Source organism: Carcharodon carcharias, chromosome 3, assembly GCF_017639515.1.
Source record: "Carcharodon carcharias isolate sCarCar2 chromosome 3, sCarCar2.pri, whole genome shotgun sequence".
NCBI classification, from domain to species: domain Eukaryota; kingdom Metazoa; phylum Chordata; class Chondrichthyes; order Lamniformes; family Lamnidae; genus Carcharodon; species Carcharodon carcharias.
This window is the reverse complement of record NC_054469.1, coordinates 218,816,198-218,841,932: the sequence shown is the minus strand read 5'-3', so window position 1 is coordinate 218,841,932 and position 25,735 is coordinate 218,816,198.

Sequence of the window (25,735 nt, the reverse complement as noted above, 5' to 3'; positions counted from 1 at the left end):
CTGACATCTGTCCACGGAAGCTTATACAATGTAGGTTAAGAACAGATTTCAGGATGAAATAATGTACTCAAAACAGTGATAAAAGGATAATAATACACCAAGGTGAAGGTAATAGAGTCAAAATTGTCCTGCTTTATTCCAAATTCAATTAGTTGCTGTTAGAGCCATTAATATACTTGAGGGGTCAGCTTCAGTGTGTGTAAAGGCATCTTTCCCATTCCTCACTGTTCTTATGTTTTTAGCATTTTATGATTGGAAAAAAAAAAACAGTCTCTGTGCTAGCCGTGAGGTTCTGTTTAAAATCCTAACCCAATTATCAGCAAGAATGAGTTCTTCAACAAAGGTGGCCCTATCTTTTTACAAATTGACATCATGCTTCAATAGCTAATCAGCAGACTATGTGGGAAGTAAACATTTCAAACTGGTGCAGTAGGGATGGCTTCTCAAAAGTTGACTCATGGAGCAGAATAGAGAGGGCTGGATTTTCACCGAGTCAGGATGATGCCAGAGTCCTTTTAAAATGGCCGGGACCTGATTCCGAGATTCCTGACCCCATTCCTGGTGTTCCTGATGTTTGGGAATGCCTTTTAAGGGTCCAAGTTGCCTTGGGTTGTGAGCCTGCACCCTGTACTCCTGACCAGGCTGGCTCCATTGTGAGAATAGGCATATCCTTGTCTTCAGTCATTTTCAGGGAGTTAGACCAGCTTTTCAATGAATCTTGGTTCACAGCCTCTTAGAGGTGTCATGAATCATAGTCTACAAGAGGACAGCTTTTAAAAGGTTAGTTCAAAAGGTCCTCCTCATGCCCCTGTCAACCCCACGACCACCCACACCCCTCCAATTCTCAAGTGTGTCCTCTCAAACAACTCCTCTGGGTCCTTATGCCCTATGCCAAGGTATGTCCCACAAACAACCCCAATGGCCTCTTATGCTACACCTGCCAAGCTATACCCCTCCACCCACCCTTATGGCCTCCCTTGATCTCAATGCCAAGCTGTGGCACTTTCATGCCCATTGACCATTGTACACTGTATAGAATCAATGAACCCTACAGTGACAGTTGGATGTATCAAGAAAGCTTTTTTAAAAAAGTAATTCATTCATAGCTTTCCACTGTGTTTAAAAAATAACATTTTAGAACAGGGTAATAAGGATATCAATCATCCAGGCTGTTTAAAGTTTCAATACTTGAAACTGCAAGCACTTGAAATATCTTAACCTTGTGTAAATAAACATTGTGCAATTGACAGCAGAGGTCAGGGAGCCAGAGCTGTCCATCAAGCAATGTTTCCTCTGGGGCTCAGGTGGTTTAGTACTCTAATGGATGGCTGGGCTCTCAGCCAAGAATACATAATGCAGCTTGACCGAGAGCCCAGAAATCCATTAACCTGTTGACACACCTTTAGAATGGTTGATGCAATGTTGAAGGCTAAATATGGTGTTGAATGCTTCACTATCTCTCCGCATACCTTCACAAAAAATATAAATTGCATAATCATTTCATAAAATATTAAAGCTACCCAAACAATTATTAAACAAACGCAAAATACTGCAGGTGCTTGAAATCTGTAATAAAAACACTAAATTCTGGAAATAGTGAGCAGGACAGGAGGCATCTGGAGTGGAAGGCAAGCTAAACTTATCAGATCTGTGGTCTGGTTGTGTTAGTCTTGTTCCTCACATTTACCTATAAGGCATTCAAGCCATTATTTTAATTGCTAAAACACTTAATAGTTTCTCAGTAAGACGGAATGAGATAGAGTGGGAGAAAAAAGCTAGATTTTAATGAAGAGAGAATAGAGGTCAAAGGAAGCAAATGCTACAGCTGAAAGCAAGCATAGGAGGGACGAGGTAGGAACAGTCAAAGGAGCAATAATCATAGTCATAGGATGGAATTTTCCGTGCCACTGGCATTGGGTGTCATGGCAGGTGGGAGTGGACAATATGGCGGGAAGGCCAAAAATCAGTTCCATGACGTTGTGAAGCCAGTTTGCAATTGTCCGCTCCACCTGTCAATGGCGGGTCACATTTCTCACTGCTGCTGCACGTCCGAAATTTCATTGTAATACAACGGCATATCATTACAAACCCAGATTACCACAATCATCCCCCCACGCTGGTTCATGCAAGCACATCGGTGTGATTGTACGCTGATGTGTTTCACGGCTGGACATAAGCGATGTGCACCTGGTGAGCTGCACTTCACTTCACAGTCATCAGCGCCAGGCTTCGCAGGCGGCACCACATCACTTTTAGAGGGGCTCATGGGCAGGTCGGCTACTTATGAGACCAGCCATAAGACAGGGGTGGATTTTCAATGGCTGCAGGGCTAGGGCTTGCTTGGGAAAGGGGGATAAAGTGGCTTCAGGCAAGGGAAGAGGCTGCAGGGCTAGGTCATAGCTGGGGAAGGAGGGCATCCCAGGGTATGTGTGGGGGACGCATGTTGACATGTGCAAGGTGGCCTCAAGACGGTGAGGGCTGAGGAGGCAGTCTCCAGAGGAGCTGAGGCCAGATGGAGATGTGAGGGTGTGTGTGAGAGAGTGAGTGGTGATGTCCCTTGAGCTGGCAGTGAGTGAGATGCCAGTAACTGTGTAATGGGCTTGTGAGTGTGTGAGTTTAGAGTGATGAGATGGATCCTTCACCTGGCAGCACGGATGAGATCATTCATCCTTTTTCCTCACTGGATGGTGAACGTTTTCTGTGCAGCGTTGGCGCTGACCACCTCTGCCATCGCCTACCAAGTTGGAATGGTGACACTGATGGGCCTCATGCGGCCAGAGCGGGGGTAGGGGACATTGTGGCAACTCCAACGATGTCCAGAAGGCATCTTAGGGACGCGTCACTGAATCAGGGGCTGCAGTCTTCTTGCCTTTCAGGGCCATGTCTTCATCGGAATAGTTCGTGGCTGCACTTTAAGTGTGACGCCCGGCATGAAGCAGTGGCGAGGTGATGGTCTGCCAAGTGGATTGGAGGTCCCCACCAGCAAAACGGCGTGTTTGCCAGGCACGCATGGTTAATGAGGCAGGACAATACGGCACGAAAAGCCACCATTGCGGTCTGCGGGTAAAAGATCCTTCTTCCCGCCCACTACCCTATCTAATGCAAATCTGAGATGATTCTGCCCGTGGTAATAAAGTAGGGAATTAAAAGTATTGCAGAGGGAGATGGAGCAGATATCTGAAAAAGGAATAACTTATTAGATGACAAGTATTTTTTATTTATCTTGTCCGAAGAAGTTGTTAGAGGAACCACTCCATGCATGAGAGCTGTGTTAAAATAGAGAATATCAGAGAGAATTAAAAATGGTGCAGGCAATTTACTTTGGCCTGGATTTTGTGTTCAGCAGCAAAGGGACAGAGCTCAGTGTTCATTCAGTTTACACATTATTTTGTGAGATTTTCTGCAGCAACCAATGATAATTGCAGAGCCATTTCAGCAAGGCGTCCTCTACAGGGAATCTGTGGCATATGTGAACAGAGATAGCAACAGCATGTCTCTTCAGCCAATCGGATTGAAGAGTTCTTAATGAGCCTTGCATCATCTAAACCAGGAAATGCAAGTTGGAATAATTAATTCAATGTAAAAATCATATACAGAAAGTGAAATAAAGAGGGAGACATGGTGTCTGCTTCAATCGCTGCTTTTCACAATCTCACCAGCTGCTGTTTAAAAATGTTTCTTCTGTTCTTTGTCCTTAACCTCTGGATCCTTGTTCTAGCCATCTCAATCACTACAAACATTCTGTTTCCATAAGACCATGAGACATAGGAGCAGAAATTATGCCATTCGGCCCATCGAGTCTGCTCCGCCATTCCATCATGGCTGATAAGTTTCTCAACCCCATTCTCCTGCCTTCTCCCCATAACCTTTGATCCCCTTACCAATCAAGAACCTATCTATCTCGGTTTTAAATACACTCAATGACCTGGCCTCCACAGCCTTCTGTGGCAATGAATTCCATAGATTCACCAGTCTCCGGCTAAAGAAGTTTCTCCTCATCTCTGTTCTAAAAGGTCTTCCCTTTACTCTGAGGCTGTGCCCTCAGGTCCTAGTCTCTCCTACTAATGGAAACATCTTCCCTACGTCCACTCTATCCAGGCCTTTCAGTATTCTGTAAGTTTCAATCAGCTCCCTCCTCATCCTTCTAAACTCCATCCAGTATAGACCCAGAGTCCTCAAACGTTCCTCATATGTTAAGCCTTTCATTCCTGGGATCGTTCTCGTGAACCTCCTCTGGACCCTTTCCAGAGCCAGCACATTCTTCCTGAGATACGGGGCCCAAAATTGCTCACAATATTCTAAATGTGGTCTGACCAGAGCCTTATAAAGCCTCAGCAGCACATCCCTGCTTTTATTTCCACTTACTTTGTCTCATCCCTTCCTAATTTTAAATACATTAATCTCCTCTGTTCTAATGAAAACATTCTGAAGTTTTTCAAAGAAATGTTTTGGTACAGTAAACGAGTATGGAACCAAATTTAAAGCCACTATTGGGAAGTTTGTGCATGTGATCAATACATTGAATTAATTCCAGTTGGAGTAATGCAAGCGAAGTCCCTGAAATTCAAGTAACAATTAGATTTGCAATGTCAGGATTTTATGGGGTTTTGGGTGTGAAAACTAAGATGTGATCTTGTAAAGACTAAAATAAAGCCATAACAAAAGAATGTTTTCTAGTGCAGTCTATAGAGGAAGTAATGTGATGGTAATCAAACACTAAAATCTGGCTACAGTCTGTGGCTGGTGGAAGGTAGACTTGGAAATAAAGTCATGCAAATTGCATAGCTCTTTTGGCAAATCAGTGTAAATCTGAATGCTCATTGGGATAGCCTAGGATTCAAAATATTTACAATATATAAGATCAGAAATATTTCAAACATTGACAGCAGTTAGTCAAAATATAATCACACTGATAATTGCTTAATGGTAAGAGAAAAATATGATGATGTAATTAAAGTGAAAATTATTGTAGATCACATGCTGCTTAGGTATAGGAGCAAACAGAAATTGCCTAGAGGCTGGAAGAAGCCAGATAGTGAGTAAAAGCACATATTGCAATAGAAAGATTTATAAGTTGAAAGCTCAAGGCATTAGCCAACTTTCTGGTGCAGAGATGAGAGTGCTGCCAACTTAAGGAAAACATTCACAAAAGAAGGAATTAAAGATAATGAGAAAAGGTGAATAGCATCAGATAGATAAAGAACAAGTTGCTGAAATATCCATGACATTATCTTTGTTTATTCATGCAATTTCCTGCCTAATTTATCAGTTATTACTAAACCACTAAGAAAGCTACTTGTAAAAATGGAATATGGCTTTTAACAAGTGACGGGGATTTTCAGGATTGCTACAGGCAAAGAGAACTGCATGACTACACCAGTGGAAACCCATAAAGACGCTAGTCAGTTTAGTAATGTGTAAAATGTTACTGCAGAGGGAAGGGCCATCATATTTACCTCGTTAGCATTTACATCAACTCAATGCAGCTACTCTCAAATAAAGAAAGAAATTGCAGCTGTAAAACTTGTGAGCAAGAGGTTCCACTTGTGTTGGCAGATGGGGTGTTTTGCAGTGGAGAGTGATCATAAACTTCCAAGGACAATTATGACAATTTGTGAGGTGTCATCACGATGACTGGACAAGTGACTTAAGAACTAGCTGACAGAATACAGGAAAGATGGAGAGTTGTATGTGCCTGCTGCATTGAATTGAAACTACCTACCTAAACGTGATGGAATTCTAAAAGAGCTGTAAAATATTCATTGGTATTAAATCATACTTTGCTCTGAAATTCCTCACTGATTTCAGCATATTAGTGGTGCATAAATAGGGCAGGAAAATCTCTGTGGCAGGAAAATCAGGTGGGAGTTGTTATCCATTCACTGTGTATCATTAAAACATTTCATGCAAGTTTCCTTGCACTGCCTGAATCCTCCCTCAATCCGTCTGCCCAGTCACCACTGGCCCCATTTAACAAGACAGGGCAAGGGTCAGTGGCTTAGCAATGAGCTGCAAGTTTCCTGAGTTTGCACCGCTAATGCACCCTGAGCAATTCACTCAAGGCAACAGCCAGAATTACAAGATCGAGACAGAGGTGGGGAGGTTGTGAGTTTGAAAAGTTTGTTGAATAATGATTTCTGCTGCTTAGAAATGCTATTTGAACCCATTGATTTTGCATTTACCTCAACAAATACCTATTCCTTGCACAGTAAGTCCACTAGAAGATTTGCTCTGTGAGTGGAACTTAGTAAGGTCTTGGCATGAATGAGGAAGAGAAACAATGCAAGATAAAGCAAAGGAGAATTAGGCCCACATTTAAAAAGGATGAAGCCCACCGGGTATTAACACCTCTAACCCTTATAGCCAAACACACACTCACGCAAACACACACAGTATAAAAGCTACAACAGGTCAGATGAGGACCTCGCTAAGGAGATAGATATGAGCGACTTCTCTTTTCACTAGCTTCTGCTGGTGGGAAAACCAAGAAATCTTCCATGCTCAGGCCCTCAGGGGTGTAATCAGAGGCAGAGAAGTGGGCGGAGGGTGGGCGGAGGGGGGCAGCATGTTTAAAGAAGGAGCTTATAATTTTCTGGTGGGTACCTTTGCTGGCTGTTTGGAAGCACAGGCTAGAATTGAAGACTTTTGGAAGGGGGTGGTACATCAACATATACACCTCCCAGCAGATTTTAGCTGTCCTCTGGCTGGTGTGCGGGTAGCGGAGCCCACACGTCAGCGCTTAAAATGTCACGCACAGCATCGCGATATTTCGGTCGGCGGACATGCGCCCGCTGTTAATTAAAGGCCTCGTTAAGGCCCTTAACTTGCCAATTGTTGACGATTTTGAGGGCCCGTGCGAACTTCGGCTCAACACACAGGCCCAATGGGCAGGCGGGTAGGTGATTGTTTTACAAACCTCATCCAGTGGAGGGATGAGGTTTGATATCGGATTTAAAAACGTTTGGTAAAGGTTTTGTTTATTTCATTAATGCGTCCCATCTCGTGTGACATTTTCACATGAGGGGGAACATGTTAATTAACTTTTTCTTGTTTTATTTTTTATATTTGCCAGCCTTTCAGCGATCTCCATGAGGCAGCACTTTGCCTCAGGGAGCAGTGCGCTCTATCGTCCGCATGCGTGAAAGGGCGCATTCTGACAGTGGGGGAATCCCGCTCCCCCCCACCCCCCAACCCTGATCGCACAGGGAGTGCATAATGCTTCCCATCGGGCGTCACTCTGGGTGGGCCTTAATTGGCCCGACCACTTAAAATAGCAGTGGGGCCCATTTCGGTGGTGGCGATCGGCTGCCTGTCTGTCACCGAGCCGGTGGGGCCCGCCCGCCCATTAAGGGCAAAATTATGCCCCCCATCCGGTTTCTGCTGGACAGCAGAAATTGCTCTTTTGGTGCCTGGTACATATTTGCAGTTGTAATTTCTTGGGTTTCTGAGTTAATTCTTCCTAATCACAGGCAACACTGGTTCCTGGGAGTATGTGAAGTGGATGTTTTGGTATCTGCACTACTTTTAAAATCTGGGCATTCATAAGTCTTGTCTTTGGCAGTGTGTAAAGGAACCGATTCTCACGAGTCTCTCACTCTGATGTCATTGAGCTTAAAGTTTGATGCTCAGTTAATTCTGGAAAGGAAAGATGAGTTAGGGCTTCATGCTCATGGGTTTTACTGGTTTAAGCACACAGGTGAAAGTGGGTTCAGATTTTAAATCTACCTAATGCACTTTCAGAAAACTCCTGCTGCTGATATTTGATAGAAATCCAGCCAAAAATGACTGTGTTAATTGTCTTTTCTTTCTTTGGCATTTTATTGCTGCAAATGAAGCAAGCAATCCTAAAATTAAACATTTAGAAGTGTTTACCAGTTCTTATCCTCCCCAGAAGGTATAAACCCTGCACGTAATATTCATAGTGAAAGTGCCAGTGGGCCTGGCAATACAATTGGAGAATAACTACAATATAGCAAGATCTAAAATGAATCAGTTAATGTGATACACAGATCTGAAGTGGATTATAATCCTAGCCCCTATTTGGTACCATTCTGGATCAGGTGTGCTTCTTGGATGATCCTTCTCACTTAAGTTTAAGAATGACAGGCCCCATAGATAATCAGATGGGACCGAATAACTGATCTAACTCTTCCTGAAGGAAAGTAAACACCAGAGAATATTACTGTCCTCCAGACAGACCTTTTAAATAAGTTTCAGCTAGATTATAACAACCCAGATATAATAAGGGCCTGGGCATTGGAACACTACCACCTGCAAGTTCCCCACAAAGTCACATACCATCCTGACCTGGAATTATATCACTGCTCCTGTCACTGGGTCAAAATCCTGGAACCCTACTCCTAGCACTGTGGATGTACCTACGCCACATGGACTGCAGCGGTTCAAGAAGGTAACTCACCACCACTTTCTCAAGGGCAATTAGGAATGGGCAATAAATGCTGACCTAGCCAGTGACGCCCATATCCCGTGAATGAATTTTTCAAAATATATTTAATAAATATCACAAGTACATTTGGAACATCCAAAATAATCCAAACACTTCAACATCTTCATTATAATGAGAAAGAAAGGGACACATCACTTCTGGTTTCCCTCTCATTCGGTTCTCCTCACTATTCTCTCCTTTTCTCATCTGTTTTCTGTTTTTCTTAAACTTCCAATTTACATCTTTTTGATTTCTACTTTAATTCTTTCTATATCTTAGTTCTACTAAAGACAACTATCTTTAAAGCTCTGCAGTTGCCTTTTCTCTTCTAGCTCCCTTTAACCCAATTCTTCAACCCTCAACCTGGAAAGTTCAAGCAAAGTTTTACTGAAAACAGAGGGTGGAATTTTCCCACAATTGCACCAAGTGCGGTAGCGGGCGGGTAAAATGGAATCCTACCCACCAATGAAAATGATGGGTTTTCAAGCCGTATTGTCCCCAGCCCGCCTCATTAGATATTCACCCCCATTTCCATGGCGCAGGTGGGCTCTCATTCCCCCGCTCGCCATCACTCCGCTGTTGCATCACGCCGACCACCATCTTGGAAATGCAGCTGCCAGCAAAGCGCTCATCGTCACCCGCTCACCAGCGCTGCCCGGGAGACATGGCCAGCAAAGAAGAATAGACTGCAGCCCACCGCCCACTTCAGCCAAGGGTCCCTCAAGCGACAGCTGGATGCCGTGGACATCCACCGGGATGTGCTCAACCCCCTGCTCTGGCTACAGGATGGGCAGCAATGTCACCAACCCGGCTTGGGTGGGTGCGGTGACAGCGGTGGTCAGTGTGAACGCCCTGCAGAGGGGACAGCCACCCAGTGCTGCAAAAGGATGAATGATCTCTTCCGTTCTGCCAGGGTAAGCCACTCTTTTCCTCAACTCACACACTCACAAACCCATCACACACTCACAGAGCCCTCACTCACTGCCAGTGCAAGGGACATCACCATTCACTCTCTCACACACACACCATCATTGTCCACATCCCATCTATGGGACCAATCACCACCCACACAGGCCAGGCATACTTATCATCTGGCCTGGTAGGAGTCTTAATACACTCTCCCCATCTCTATCCATGCAGGACAATCTGGTTCACAACAGAGGGGAAAGGTCGCAGACAGATGGAGGGATGCCGGAGATCAATGTTCTGACAGAATTCAAAAACAGAGCCATCCAGCTGGCCAGCGATGACCGGGAAGGGTCCTGTGCTGACGGTGAGATCGGCGCTGCTCTACCAAGTGAGGATCCAGCAGTGCAACATCTATCGGATAACCATGTTGTGAGTGATGTGTCCTCTTTCACAGGCCACTGCCGTGCACTAATTATCTCCCCTTGCTTTCACAGGCAGCAGCAGACGGAGTCCATGACCCAGGGGCTTCAATCAAGCCCCAAAGAAACCTCTGAAGAGGAATCTGGAGACACCCTCCCTGAAGTCCAGTCACAGCGCTCACCCACACCCTCCACCAGTGCAGAGACACACACCTCGGTGGGACCTAGCTTTACAGTAGCCTTGGGATCACAATCTGGTGAGCACATCGCACTGTCTGATCCACAGCAGCCGGAGGCAGGGACTTCCCAGGTCCCGGCACCCGGAGGACAGCTGGAGGCCAGAACGTTGCTGAGTCCGAGTCAGGTGACCAGCCTACGGACTCGATCATACCTCAATTGCTGGAGCTGCAAAGGCAAGCTCCGGAAATTCAGGAAGGGATGTCCGCTGCACTCCTCAGATTGCAAGGCACAATGGAGGAATCCGTCCATCGTCAGGCTGAGGTGATAGCGCTGGCATTGCAATGCACCAAGGTCAACACTGGCAGGTTGGTGGCTGCCATGGAGACCTTGGTCCAGTTCGTCACTCCTGCACTGCTGCATGGGCTTAACTCCATCGCTGATGCCATAGTTGGCCTCCAACAGTGTGTACATGAGAGGGGTGTGGGGTAGCTCGATCTCACTCCTTACACTCTCGGAGCCAGCCAGGGGCTCTTGAGCACCCATAGGGAGGAGGATCAGCAGGTTCACGCTCCGGGGCCATCCACCCATGTGGCTCCGGGGGCGACCGGCCCATCCGACTCCCCTCTTCCTGTGACCTCTGCAGATCCAGCTTCACAGGCCGAGGAGGGTGCCACTGCCATGCAGCAGGACCCCGAAAGCAGGCTGGGCACCTCCAAGTCTCTGCCATCCAGAGGACATCCACCAAAGTCATCACAGACAGGGCGTAGCAGTCAGCAGGCTGCCTCCACCTCCGCTATGGATGTGCAGGGAGCACCAAGACATAGCGGCGGGGTTAGGACAGTTATGTAACAGTAGCTGCACAGCCTGGGCATGCATGTTGATCACTTGTACATAATGTTCACTATTGTCAATAAACTCCCAACAATGTTTCCCTGCCTATGGCTCCTTGCTCTGATGAGCAGTGTTCATGTCACTCAGATGTGAAACCTTTCTGCATAAGATAAAAGGCAGGTGTCTCAGTCCAGGGCCTCTTCCCCGTGCTCTGTGCAGCCTTCGGACCAAAGTGATGGTCCAGCCTCACACTCCCTGGACACATTACTGATGCCTGCACCACCAGCTGGTCATTGCTGCCAGAATGTAGTGGGCAGGTGCCACAGAGTTCTCTCATACTCTCTGTGTGCTCTCAGCATCTTTAAGGTGGGGCTGGCCCCCATCACACCAGCATCTGTGACCAGTGATGCTGTGCACCAGCTCCTGAAGGGCTGAGGTGCTGAAGGTGGACACAGCATCAGATGCATCTAAAGTTCAATGGCTGTGTCTCTGAGATGGCCCTGATCATGGAGCGCAAGCGAGCTGCCCTCAGACAGACAGGAGTCAGAAATTCTCAGAGGCCGTGTGAAGATCTATGGAGTGTCCTCACTGCATGTTGTCATCATCCTCCTGTGATCGAGCAACTATTAGGGCCTCCACTGCATCTCCATGACAGGAGCATTCTCACAGAGGGTATTGGCGCAGATGTAAAGCCAGACTGGAGTCAAACGTTCACAACTGTGATGTGAGGATTTAAGGGGACACCTCACTGCATCTCATCATCATCCTCCACAAATCTGGCAGCTATGAGGGCCTCTTAAGCCTCATCCACCTAGTGTGAAAGCCTTATCCCCATTACTGTCACCACCGAGGACCCCCTGACCCTCATTCCCATTTGCGCCCTCCTCATCCGAGGAGACCTCTAGCTCCTCCATCTCCTCCTCAGCCAGCTCCTCTCCCCATTGGAGCACCAGATTGTAAAACACGCAGCAGACAACGACGATGCGTGACACCCTCTGTGGACTGTATTGCAGGGCTCCACCAGACCATCGTCAGCATCCCAGTGGTCTGCTCCACCAAGTTGTGAGCTGCAGCATGAGCCTCATTATAGCGTCGCTCTGCTGCAGTCTGAGGCCACTGCACGGGTGTATCAGCCATGGCCTCTATGAGCAGCCCTTTTCCCTAAGGAGCCAAACCCTGCAGCCTCTGTGGACCCTGGAAGACTGCAGGGATCTGTGAGTGACTCAGGATGTAGGCATCGTGCACAGTCCCTGGAAACCGTGCACATACCTGCAGGATGTGTTTCTGGTGGTCACACACAAGCTGCACATTCAGTGAGTGGAAGCCCTTGCGGTTGATGAAATCCACTGAGTGTAGTGATGGAGACCTGAGCGCCACATGAGTGCAGTCAATCGCACCCTCTATCCTATGGGAATCCCGAGATCTGGGTGAATCCAATGGCCCTTGTTTCCTGGCTGTCCTGGTCCCAGGCGAAATGGACAAAGTTGTTGTCATGGAGAAGATGCATCCGTGACCTCATGGACACATTTTCAGGTGGCGGATTGTGAAATACCACAGAGGTCATCCGTGGAGCCCTGAAAGGAGCCACTGGCATAGAAATTGAGTACCGCAGTCACTTTCACAGCCACTGGCAGTGGATGCCCTCCATGTCCCCTTGGCACCAGGTCCTGCAGCAAGTGGCAGATGTGAGCCACCAGTTCCCAAGACATGTGCAGTCATTGGCAACACTGGTTGTTGGTCATCTGCAGGAATGACAGGCACTGTCTATAGACCCTGGGTGTCACTAGGCACCGACCAGCCACAGCTCACTGTAACTCCTGGGCAGTGTGTGTGGGATCCCCTGCTGCCCCTTCTTCATGAGGTTGCTGCTCCTGCCTTTGCGCAGCCAGGAGCCTCAGTCACTCTCTCCTCCATCTTCTATGGTCTCTGTCGGCCATCAGGCACAGCTAGGTCACCAGAATCCATGATCCTGACACGGTCCTCCTGCAGCATGAAAGTGAGAGAGAGAGAGACGTGGTTATCATGGCTGTATGTAGCACCTTTCCTGTCCCTGTGTGATGCCACTTATTGCTTCCTGGAGAGTGCTGGTCACCCCTTGAATGGCCAGAGATGAGTGCGCTGCATGACTGCCCTGTTAACCTGCGACATGGGGGACACTGGTCCAAACCAGGATGCTGAGATTGCAAGAGGCTGTGAGCACCTCCAGCAGTGACTACTCCATGGCCAGCGTTGGTGAGGAGATCGTACAACATGTGCAGTCCAACTGCTCTGCAGCCCAGTAAAGTGGTGACGGACCTGAAGTCTGTGCTGGGGGGGTTGCGGGTTGTTGGTGGTAAGATATGGAGCGCTTGGTGGCCCATTTGATGCCTCCCTGATGCTTGCCTGGGCGGGCAGGCTACGAGCCTGACCCCAATCATATCACCGTGGCTGCGCCTGATCTGTCTCAGTTGCAGAGAGATGGTCAATTTATACAGGGTGTCCCCAATACGTGGCCACTTCCATCGCTTACCCTGCCACCCAGCTTGATTGCCTGTGCGTGGGATACAGTGCTAGAGCAGCATTTTACCCCCACCCACCACTGACAAAGGTCACCCCTGGGGCTGGCCAGCACTTGCGCCCGGACCCCTCTCCCACCTCAGCAGTCACCTCTGGGGCCAGACATTAGCTTCCCCCACCTCCCGGTGCCCCTGAAGCCTGTAAACAATGTGGAGAACGCTGCTGCTCACTCACCTCCGTTCCCCCAAAGTGAAGGCCGCCAAGTGCATGTTGCCTGCGCGCTGTTGCGATACACATCGACGTGCTTGCCCACTGACGTGGACAGACGATACAGCGGGGTTCCAAGACCCTGGTGGGATGGCCTTTTAACTACATGCTAATGTATTACAATTAGCTCCCTGCCGACCATTGGCTGGAAACTTGGCCCGGCGTCGGTGGGCTAACCGGACGATCGCGACCTGACTTCACACCGTCCTGAAGCAGGGTCCGCCATATTTTCCGCGCACACCACCTATCACGCCCGCCACCAGCGGGCTCAGGAAATTCCGTCCGTTGTCGTTGTTGGGCTAAAAAACCAATTCCATTCATATAAGCAAAAAGGGAAGATGATTGCAATGTTGCACCACAGATACCTGATGCATTAGAATACATCGAAACACGGTTGATTCTTCATAGTTGAATAAACTCAGTTGCAATAACATACCTCAGAGTGAAGTAGAACTAAAGATGCTCCAAGGGTTAAGTTATGAATAGGAATTTAAAAATGGAAAACTATGTTTAGTATTGAATCAGCTTTTCCTTCATTTGCCCGTATTTCACATGCCCAGCTTTCATTAACGGTTAATTAGAAGATTCGGGAGCTTGTCATGAACATCTTTGGAACAGTGATATTTATCACAAGCTCCCAAGTACTTTCTGCAATTAAGGTATTTCGTTTTACAAATTAAGAAAGAACAGAAAGATGAAACAAGCTGAACCTAAGTAAAACTCATTCTTTCAAAGTTTAATTACATTTAAAAGAAGCTAAATAAATCCATGCATTGAAGCTAGGAGTTAGCAGAGCAAAAAGAACATTAAATTTGTCCTTGCTAATGTGTATTTCATCAAGTTGATGCAGAATCACCAGTCAAACCAACCATATTGCAGCTACAGTATATTTTTGGGGATATAATTGTGTTTCACATGGAATATTGCGACAGTCCACACCAACTCGAGAATAATGAACAGACTGCTGGATTGTTTTCCCAAATTGGTTGAGAAATCCTCAAAAATCATGCTGAACCTGAACATGAGTACTGAATGTACAGTTTAGTTCCCACAATAGTAAGGGAGTTATCTGGTTCTGAGAGGTGGCAAAGCAAAGTGCAGTAAGGCTCGTCCCTGGTGTTAGGGGGTGGATTCAGAAGAACCTATAACTAAACAAAGCCTCAAAAAGAGAGTTTTCAGAGGGCACTTTAAAAAAAGTGCATTACATACCTAACAGGATCGAGGGGAAGAAGATCTAGACTAATCATTTTGAATACATCATGACAAGAGGGTCCATAGCAAAATTGTGAACCACGAGCTTAAAAGAGACATAATTTTGTTTGACATGAATGGCAGTGAACAGCTGGGAAGGACAGTGCAGAATGGTGATTGAGAACTCAATTTAAAAAAACACTCAAGGCATCTAAAAGTGTCAGTGAATTACTTTGAAACTGCATGTTGTGCAACAAAGATGGTTGTTGAGGATGCATAGTGGTGTTAACATGGGCCTAACATTCCAGAAACCCAGAGAATGACCTGGGGACCCTGGGTTCAAATCCCACCACAGCAGATGGTGAAATTTGAATTCAATATAAATCTGGACTTCAAAGTCTAATGATGACCATGAAACCATTGCTGATTTTCATAAAAACCCATCTACTTCACTGATGTCCTTTAGGGAAGGAAATCTGCTATCCTTACCTGGTCTGGCCTACATGTGACTCCAGACCCACAGCAATGTGGTTGACTGTTAAATGCCTTCTGAACATAGGCAATAAATGTTAGCCTAGGCAGTGACACTCACAAATTATGAATGAATATTTTTTAAGAAGTCACATTAACAAGCTATGAAGGGGAAGGTTTACTTCAGCAGCAATGGCCAAATCCTGAGAAGGAACTTTTTATAAAGGTGCTGTATTAAAATAATAGCAGCAGCAAGACACCCCGCAAACTTACTTCCCATTGGCTTTGATTTCCCTCAAGAACAACAATCTGCAAATATTGGAAACCTGAAATAAAAACAGGAAATGCTGAAAATACTCAGCAGGTCATGTAGCACGTGTGGAGAGATGCTTCAGGCCGAAGACCATTCATCAGAACTGGGAGAATATAGAAATGTAATAGTTCTCAAGTGAGTGAAAGGGCAGGTTGGGTCTTGATGAACTCCTCAGCAAGTTAATCTCTCAGGCCCAAACCCCTCGGCGAAGCTGTCAACTACCAGGCGATCTGTGCTGGAGATTACCCATGTCTCCCGAAGTGCAAGCCACTTGCTTGCTGGGAGAGGTTGAGGTATGGAATATGGAGGGTTGACACAATGGGCTGTAACTTCTGATGGAGTGGCAATTGAGTCAGATTGCCACCCCGCTCAAAAGTTCTTACTTGAAAACCCAGCCGATCCTATCTCGCTGAACCTCCCAACTCAGGCCAGGTGAGATCTGGGCTGTGTCTCCGGGGCCTAGTGTCAAGGGCTGCAGAGTTGAAGGTAAGTAAGCCATGCCCCCTTTTTGTACGCCACTTGTTGCCGTGAACCAGGTAAGTTGAAAGCCCAGGAAGGTTTAAAGAATTTTGACAAGGTGAGTGTACAATGTAAGTGGGTAGGATTTGGGAGGGGAGGGCTGGGTCAGGCCTTGTTGGAGGCAGGGGGAGGGGTGATGTTGGGTCAGGCCTTGGGCATTTGGGGCATTTGGTTTGGGTCAAGTTGAGCCTTGGGGATTGGAGGGGTGGTCAGATCAGGTTGGGGATGGCGGGTTGGGTTGGCCCTTAGAGGTGGGTTCAAGTTGGGCCAGGACTTGGCAGAGTTGTGTCAGGCTGGGCCTTGGGTGGGTAGTCGGGGATTGAGGGAATTCCCGTTGGGGTGTAGGTAAGGCTCATGGGGGCTATGGAGTCCAGTTGAGGTGGGGAGACCTGTGGAGGTGGGGTGGGGAGGGTGGGGAGGTCTGGTGGTGGGACGAGTTCCATATAGGGGAGTGGCAGAGTCCCATGGGGTGGGGGAGTCCCTTTGGGGGACGTCCAGTGGAGGGGGTGAGGGGGAGAGTAGCCCGAGCCTGGGTGGAGTCCCCTGGGGGGTTCAGGGGCATGAAGGGAGCCGCATAGATAGGGTCAACGTACAATTGTTACCCAGAAGTTAGCAATGGCTTTAATTCTTCTAACTATTTTTGGGTAACCATTGATGCAACCTTGTCGGAACCAGCCGAAGTTTGCAATTTAAATCACAATTGTCAGATGGTTCCCAGTGCAGGGCAATTGCCCAGTAGAAGTTTGCACTTCCCGGGCAATTGCCATGCAATCCTTACTTAGGAATTTCCAATGGGGGCGTTCCCCTGCACATCTCTGGTTTCCACCCCCACCCCCACCCACACACCCTCCACCCCTCCAGATAGAACGTCCTGGATCTTGGAAGTTATGGTCCAATATAAAAGCAGCATGGCAGGAAAGCAGATGCAGAGCACATGTTGTTCTGCTGGGGATCACACACCAGCTTCACATTGATGGGAAAGTGATAAAAAATGCTTTCCCTCTGAACAATCTATTTAACGCAAGCACAAACTGCAAACTGAGTGATGTCACTTGATATCCTACTGGGTAACCTTGATGGGTTAGGATGTAAAGTGGGGCTGCGGTAACAGGCAGTGCTATGATGTGGGCACAGTTCTTATTGCATGAGTTAAGAAAACCCTGTTACAGACTTCCTAGAGAGGCAAATGCTCCTTAAACTCTCCTGCTGAGGCAACTGTAGGAGTGCTGTCCAGTCTCTGGGTAAGGATTCCTGTGAATACATCACCAACTCCCCCAACTACATTTCTGATGCTACTTCCTTCTTCTCCTGCTTTTTCCCCTCTTTCTCCTCCTCTTACCAGTGGGTAATTCTTAGAAGGGCTCCCACAAAGAAATTAACACAATGTCAGAAGCTGTTTAAGAGTTCAGAGAGTTCAGCAGCAGCTACAAGCACTTGGACATTGTCTTTTTGCTAAAAAAAAATAAATTCAGTATCAAAAACAATCAAATGATTCCAAAAACTTTCTACAGTTTTACCTGAGACCAGCTGAAGTTTCCTTTGAGTATCATTGGAAATGCCCCCTCCTCATTCGTAGCGTCCATGGATAGGCCACAGCAGCAGTGTGAGGCAAAGACAAAACTTGTTCCAGGGATCGTAGCTACGTCATTCAACCCTTATTTGCATTTATTAATGAGGTTTCCTCCTGGTTCTGGCATCTTGAATTATAGAATAATGCAGGACAGAATGAGACCATTTGGTCCATCGTGCCTGTGTTGGCCCTTTGAAAGAGCTATTCAATTAGTTCCACACCCCTGCACTTTCCCCATATCCGCCTATTTTAATTTCCCTTCAAACGTTTATCCAATTGCCTTTTGAAAGTTGAAACTGTCCTCACTGCTCTAGGGCCAAGAATGTCCAGAAATTGGAGCAGGTAATGAGATTGTGCTTCAATCACACGTGTTAATATTAGTGCCTCAGATTGAATTGCAAATGAGATGGTGGTAATATTAAAATTATCTCTAATGGGTCATAAACAGGTATCTTATCAAGGAACAGAGTTGTTTGATCCATGTCTGCAAACTACAAGGACAGATCATCAAAATACATGTCCTTGTAACCAATTAAAGTAACTTAATCCATATGGGAGCAGTTCCTCCTTACTATTAACAATTTGCATGAGTAACTTGATACCTGCATTGATGTGTCCCATAATGGTTACATTCTGAATATCTTAAAGCAGATTATCTCATCTTTACTTGCCTTAAGTAAGTGAGACTCTACAATGTTTTCACATCTTAATGCAATACTCTTAAGACAAAGGAGGGAGTTCTGAAAGTTGGAGTCATTGCTTTCACAGTGTCATGTTGCATCTGGATGCCATTATTTCATTGATACCATGGCAAGCCGACAATGGGTTTAAGAAATTGAGGCCACCTTTATTGTGCATGGGAAAATTTGAGGATGTGATATTTCTTACAAAGTTTACAGGCCATTCTGGTATTCCATCTATCAATTATGCATGGCAGAAAGTGGGGAATCATTGAAGGCTTTAAAAGAGGATCCAAAAATCAGCACTAAAATCCATGAAATTGCTCGAAGTTGCATTCTGGTAAATGTCTTGTAAATAAAACATCATCATTATGGAGCTGAAAAACGTTGCAGAATAATCCAGGCAACAAGTACAACACAAACATCCACCTGAATGCTGAGAATGAAACCTGAAGCATTTATTCTGAACATTTAATGTATAGAATAATTTTAATACTTCATCACAATGGGAGTAAAGTTAGGCAGAAAGTTAAAATATGCATGTAATTGTAAAACTAATTAACTACGTTATGGTTGTAAAGCTTAGTTGGAAAATTAACTGACAATGTAGACAAAGTGCTGAACATGAATTCACAACATTAGAGTGAGAATGAAGGTGATGAACAATAGACAAAAGAGATTCATTATTCTTGCCAGTGAAGTTCTAGGGAGACCCTCCTCCTAATGCATTGTTAACTCGTATGTGTTACAATTGTGAAGTTCATAAGATTATGATGTTTTGGGACTACATTTTAAATGAATGGGGTCATGTGACCTGTTCTGCAGTCTGCCTGACAGTTAGCCTGAGTGTGTAAGAAATGGGAACTTGAATAAATTAGATCTTTCAGAATAATTTTAGAATTCCAATGGAATTGGTAGACATGTTATAAGGTCATTTTGGCAGAGAAACTGTTTTCTTATTCTCTCTGGAAAAACACATAAACAGCCCCTTGAAACGTCGAGGTCTCTTGATTAAGGCTTTTATGTTGATATTCCTAAGTCAATAGGAGATGACCTGTATCCTCTTATTTATATAAGTGTCTTGCTCTCAGATGACCCTCAGTCCCAGGTAAACTAAAAGGTGGCCTCATGCTAAAGTGTTGGACCAGGTGTGAAGTGACCACCCTGACATCTTGGGAACCTGTCCTGTGCTCATTAGATAGAAGATTCAAACAAATGATTGTCATAAGCTAAACCACCAGCCCCTGCAAATATAGAATATTAAAAGGGATGGCATGGATCAGGACATCATTCACGTGACAGACAATTCCATTTAGTCCTTCAGGGATACTTGACATTGTCCTTTGTAGGGGTTCTGGCACCAATGTGATGCTGATGGGATGCAGTTGAAGCAAAACCTCCCAAATGGTGTAATGAAGGTTGTGAGCAACCCAGGTCTTCATGGAGGGATTGTTGCCAAAAAAACATTATTTGCACCTAGCTTCATGAAGATTGAACTCTTTACTAATTTTGCTAAGATCTTGTCCAGAGTCAACATAGAATGTACTTTGCATTGGAAGTGATTTGTTCAGCTGGGTAAGATCAGGGACCTCTTGGAATTCTCCATACACTGAATATGTGGGAATTGGCCAGGACATTTGGACTACCGATGGGCAATTCCCCTGTGACTGGAACCCTCCAAAAGTATAAGTTACATCTGGAGACCTTGGATAGCTCCTACTTACTTACCAGAATAGTTACCCAGGAAAAATTAGAAGGACTAAAACCTATTCCTACTCTTGGGTAGCGATACTACTGATGCCACCACACCAACCCCACTGGAGCCCTAGAATTGCTCGAGAATTGCCCCCCCCCCCCCACCCTGACAACCAGACTATATGCCCCCCAGCCCACCAACTCATCCCAGAACCCACAACCACCCAACTACAATCACCCCTGACTGCCCCACAGCCTCCAGGCTACCAACCCACCTGCCGACCCCCACACCCACCTTCCACCTTATCCCCCACCCACTTACCACACTACCCCTTCGCCCACTTACCTCTCACCCACCCCCTTACCCACCCACCTGCCACCCTATCCGCTCACCCAACAACTGCCGCCCTGCCCACTCACCCACCCACCTGCTGCCATGTCCACTCACCTGCTTACCTGTCACCCTACCCCCTCACCTGCCCACCTGCCAACCTACCCACTCACCCACCCACCCATCTACCACCTTACAGCTCACCCACTTACCTACCACCCTACCTCATCACCCATGCACCTGCCACCCTACCCACTCACCCACCCACCTGCCACCCTACCCACTCACCCACCCACCTGTCACCCTACCCACTCACCCACCCACCTGTCACCCTATCCACTCACCCACCCACCTGCCACCCTATCCACTCACCCACATTCCTGTCACCCTCACCCTCACCAACTTACCTGCCACCCTACCCACTCACCCACCTACCTGCCAAACCACCTCCTCATCCACTTACCTTCCCTCTGTTGTTCTCAAAGTGGCTTTGAGATCTCTAAACTCTCTACTTACTAGAATGCAGCAGCTAGTGCCATTAAAAGGGGGCACGGTTTCCATGAAGATTCCCTGTGAGGATTGCTGCACTGCCTGAATTTAGAAGGACACTCCATCAGAAGGTGGACCATAAAATCCCAGGGAAGTAAGTAGGTAAAGTTTGTGTGATCTTGGTCAGAAATAAGGATTCCGAACGGATCGGGAGTTCTGGACCAATATTTCCCACAAATGAATGATTTTGAACTGGGCTCTCTCAAGGAAATAAGTAAATTTAACATTATTTAATTAAGTGTTCCATATGTAACACCCTAATCCCCCTCCCCAGTAAACTGAGATCCAAATACTAACTCTCTATTACATTTAACAAATTAGGTCCAATGAATTAATATTTCCTTCTCAACTACCCTTTGGATTAGTGCTTACTGAATTAACATTGAATCCTTTTAATGAATGTATTCTTTTTCAACAAAGTGCATTATTCTCCAAGCACAAGGCCTTTTCATCACATAAACTATCACACCGCTCAATGCTCTTATTTTCAGTCCTGTTCTTTCTGACTGGCATCTCCTCGACCTACTTCCTCATCAGGTTTCCTATTGTGTTCGCAGCTGGTCATGTTCCTCCTGTCCTCGTCTCCTATGTTTGCTTTATGCACTGAGTGAGTAATACAGAAATAAATCTTTTAAGTTATATTAGACACCATTATGTGTGGGTGGCATTGTCAGAAAGGCAGTAAAGGGCGCAAAAGCTTAACAAAGGGTGGAACACTCAGCCAATCGAAAAATTCCTGACAATGTGAACAAAGTATCTGGAGCAGTAAAGGATCATTTTATAAAAAAATTTAACCATAATCAGATGGCCCACAATAGGGTTAGCGATAGCTGCAAAATTCTAACCTTATTCCAGATATCTAATTCATTACATGAAAAGGAAGCTAAGTGTCACTTTCCTCCAAAACTAGGGGCAAAAGGATATTTGATATAACCTAATGGAGAGCAATGTGAAAACTGGATGCAGAAATTTTCCCTTTTCCCTGAAACCACCAGTTCCAAGAATTGTCTGTCTTAATATTAAGACAATGATTTTGGCCCCCCATTCACAGGTTTAATAACATAGCTGGAGCACAATGCTGAATCTGTGCTCAACAGTTATACTCACACTGAGTTCTTGGCTACAGTATTTATCTTTGTGCTGTTCAGTGCCCAGATAGTATGATAATTTTCTACAGATCCAGGTTCGCTGACAGCAGTTGTTTAAATATCAAGGCAGCTTTGAAACAATGGTACATGTGTTGAAAAATAGCTGAATGGTCGAGGAAATCTCAGCTTACTGCAGAGGTTCCGAATTCACTTTGATCACTGCCGTAGTGGCACTTCAGAAGCTTCAATAAGTACTTTTATACCAGGTCTGACCTGTAGAACATCACGTGAAGTTTGACTGTGCAGCTGTTGAGTGCTTCATGAGTTCACGAGCAAGGGTTGTATAGCAGAGTAATAACTCTTTATTCATTTTTTTAGCTAATATTTTTTAATCTGTTTTGGGTACAGTAAAAGTCTTCAGAGATGGCAAATAATCAGTTGCTTTGTTTTACTGACAGTCATCAATTTTTATTCTCCTGATTTTCCCAGTTCCTCCATGGTTGCTGATGTTCACTTCCCACCTATCAAACAGCTTTGTGCAGTTCCCTCATACAAATTGGCCGAATTATAATTGTGCTAACCATTTCTTCATTCGTTTAGTGCAAATTTCCAACCTGTTTGCTATGAGGCGACAGACTGACCCTGAACACACTCGTTGTTGAACATTAAGCCGAGAAACGTTAGTAGATCCTATGAAACTGGAGTTCTTATAGGGCTGAATTTTCCCCCCGTCGGGGGTGAAGTTGAAGGGCGGGCATGCACAGGCGCACTTCCAATCGGTGCTCCCAATTGGGGGCATGGCACCATTTTACATGGGCGGGCCAATTAAGGCCCACTCAGCGTGACATCCGGCGGGAAGCGCTATGCGCTCCCTGGGATGGCGGGGGTACGGGGGGAAATCCTAAAATCGAGAATGCGGTCTTTCCTGCATGCGCACGAGAGAGCGCACTCATCTTCCCTGAGGCTAAGTGCAGCATCAGGGAGATCGGCTCTAAATGTTAAAAACCTAAAAATAGAAAAATAAAATTTCCCTAACATGTCCCCTCATGTGACAATATTACACGAGTTGGAACATGTCCATCATTTTTATAAAAACTTTATTAAAATTTTTAAAAACCTACATGAAACCTCATCCCACCCGTGGATGAGGTTTAATGCTTTTTCTAGTTCCCACCGGGGCTCCTGCCCTACCCTTAAGGTCAGTAGGGCAGGTCCTTTAATTACGTAATTGACTCTGTCAATGGCCTCAATAGGCCATTGACAGGTCGGCGGCTGCACAGCTGATTTCGCTGTGTCCCCACCTTCCTGAAAATTTAAATCGGGCGCGGTGATGTCGGGAGTTCTGCCTGAAGTCACCGCCCGTCATTTTATGTGTCGGCCAGCGGACACCCCCTCCGCTCACTGACGCATAAAATCCTGTCAACAGTGTTCAATTTATTTTCAATATTATTGTTGACATAAGTTATGCTGTGTCTTTCAATAGAAAAATGTGAATGGCAAACAAAGACTGCAGCGGTTCAAGAGGGCAGATCACCACTACCTTCTCAAGGGCAACTAGGGATGGGTAATAAATGCTGGGCCCAGCCAGCGAAGCCCACATCCCACGAATGAATAAAAAATAAATTCAAATACAATTCAGAGAGGTCAGGGGCTCAAGTTTTATATTTAGATCTTTGCGGGATATTAGGGTTGAGAAGGATTATTTTGGACATGAGCCAGATAGAATCCAGAATTTATTTCAGTCCAGTGCTGTCACCATTTAAATATTCCATATTAAGACTATTCTACCGAACATTTTACATTGGTTTTCCAAATGATTAATAATCAGAGTATGTCATGTTCCATTCCATATTGTAATCCATGACTGATGTACAATATTTATACAACTATAATCTCTGAATAGATATGGCATCATGCTGACAATCCTTGCATTTGTCTTTTTTCTATGATTCTCCTGTGACTATGAATAGGAAATAGGAGCAGCAATAGGCCATTTATCCTCTTGAGTCTGCTTTGCCATTGAACTAGAAAATTGCTGGTCATCTACCTTAACAAAATTTTTCTGTACTATCTCCATATCCCTTGATGTCCTTACTAACTAGAAATCTATCAATCTCTGTCCTGAACATGCTCAATGATTGAGCTTCCACAGCCCTCTGGTAGAGAATTCCAAAGATTCATCACCCTCCGAGTGAAGAAATTCCTCCTCATCTGAGTCCTAACTGGCTTTCCCCTTATTCTGAGGCTGTATCCCCTCTACTCACCCCAGCCAGGGGAAACATCCTTTCTGCATCTACTTTGTCGAACTCTGTAAGAATTTTGTAATTTTCGAAGCAATCACCTCTCATTCTTCAAAACTCTAAAGAGCACAGGCCCAGTCTCCTCAATCTCTCCTCATAGGACATTCCCGCCATCCCAGAGATTAGTCTGGTGAACCTCCGCTGCACTCTCACTATGGCAATTATATTCCTCCTTCGGTAGGTAGACCAAAACTGCACACAATACTCCAGTGAGGTACAAGGCTCTGTACAATTGCAGCAAGACATCTTTACTCCTGTACTCAAATCATCTTGCAATAAAGGCCAATATACCATTTGCCTTCCTAATTTGCACGTTACACCTGCATGCTATATTTTAATATATTACATGACGTAATAATATATATAATTACATAATAATATTACATGGGTTGTGGTGGTGCAGTGGGCCATCTCCAATATACAAAATTGTTGTGATGATCAATTCCTGAAGACAGATCTTGCCAAATGTTGCTGTGTTTATACCAAAGATTTAGTTGAGGTTGTGGGACAGCAGCTGACAAGAAGTCATGGCGCTAGAGCACTGAGACAACAGAGAAAGGGGAAGGCATCTAGTTTGCTTTCGTCATGATTACCATTGATAATTGGTTGAGAGTGAGTGTGTTTAATATGCTGTATAAGATTTACTTCACACCTGTATGACAGCTTTGTTTATATCTTCTAATCCTATGTTTTGTTTCCCTTTATAAATATATTATTTGACAGAAAAAGTCTTTGGCTGTTAAGGTGATTACAATCACGGCAGATTTTTTTTGTTATTTATTCTTTGGATGTAGGAAAATCCAACATTAATTGCCCATTCCCAGAAGCCTTTAAGAGAGTAAACCATTATGAATCCATGTGGTGAGGATAATACTTCAGCGTTGCAAAACTCGAACACTGACCTCAGAGTTCAGGCGGGCCTCAGGACCTCTGCGAGTGCGCCAGCCAGGAAATGGCCACATGCGCACAGTTAATCTCTTTTATGTTCTTTAGGCCGGGAATCATCCCTGCACAGAAGAAAAATGAAACACGTGAAACTTGAGGTCACGTGACCTGAAAAGGAGAACCATTGCAGAGCAGCTGTCCTGGGGGCTAGGACATGAGGTGGGGGAGAGGGAGAATATCCCAAACCAAGATGAAGGTCCTAACCCAAAGAGTGGGATAGAATGAGGCCCCACAGGATGCACCAAGTTAAGGGACAATTACAGGAGTGTGAAACAAGTCTTGTAAGTGGTGAAAACAAGGAGCAGAGAAATAAGCTCTAAATTAAAGACAGAGCAGCTGGGAGCTGACCTGAAACAAAGGGAAGCCCGGACAATTTGGGGAGGCAGCTGACGATTGGTGACTCCTTACTGTGGGCTTGTTGGGGCAGTGGGGCTCTGATTAGCATGTCCGAAGAACTGGAAGTGCGCTTGGAAGGTGAAGCTTGAGTGTAGGTGAAGGTCCAGATGTAAGGAATCTCGGATGGCGAGATTGAAAC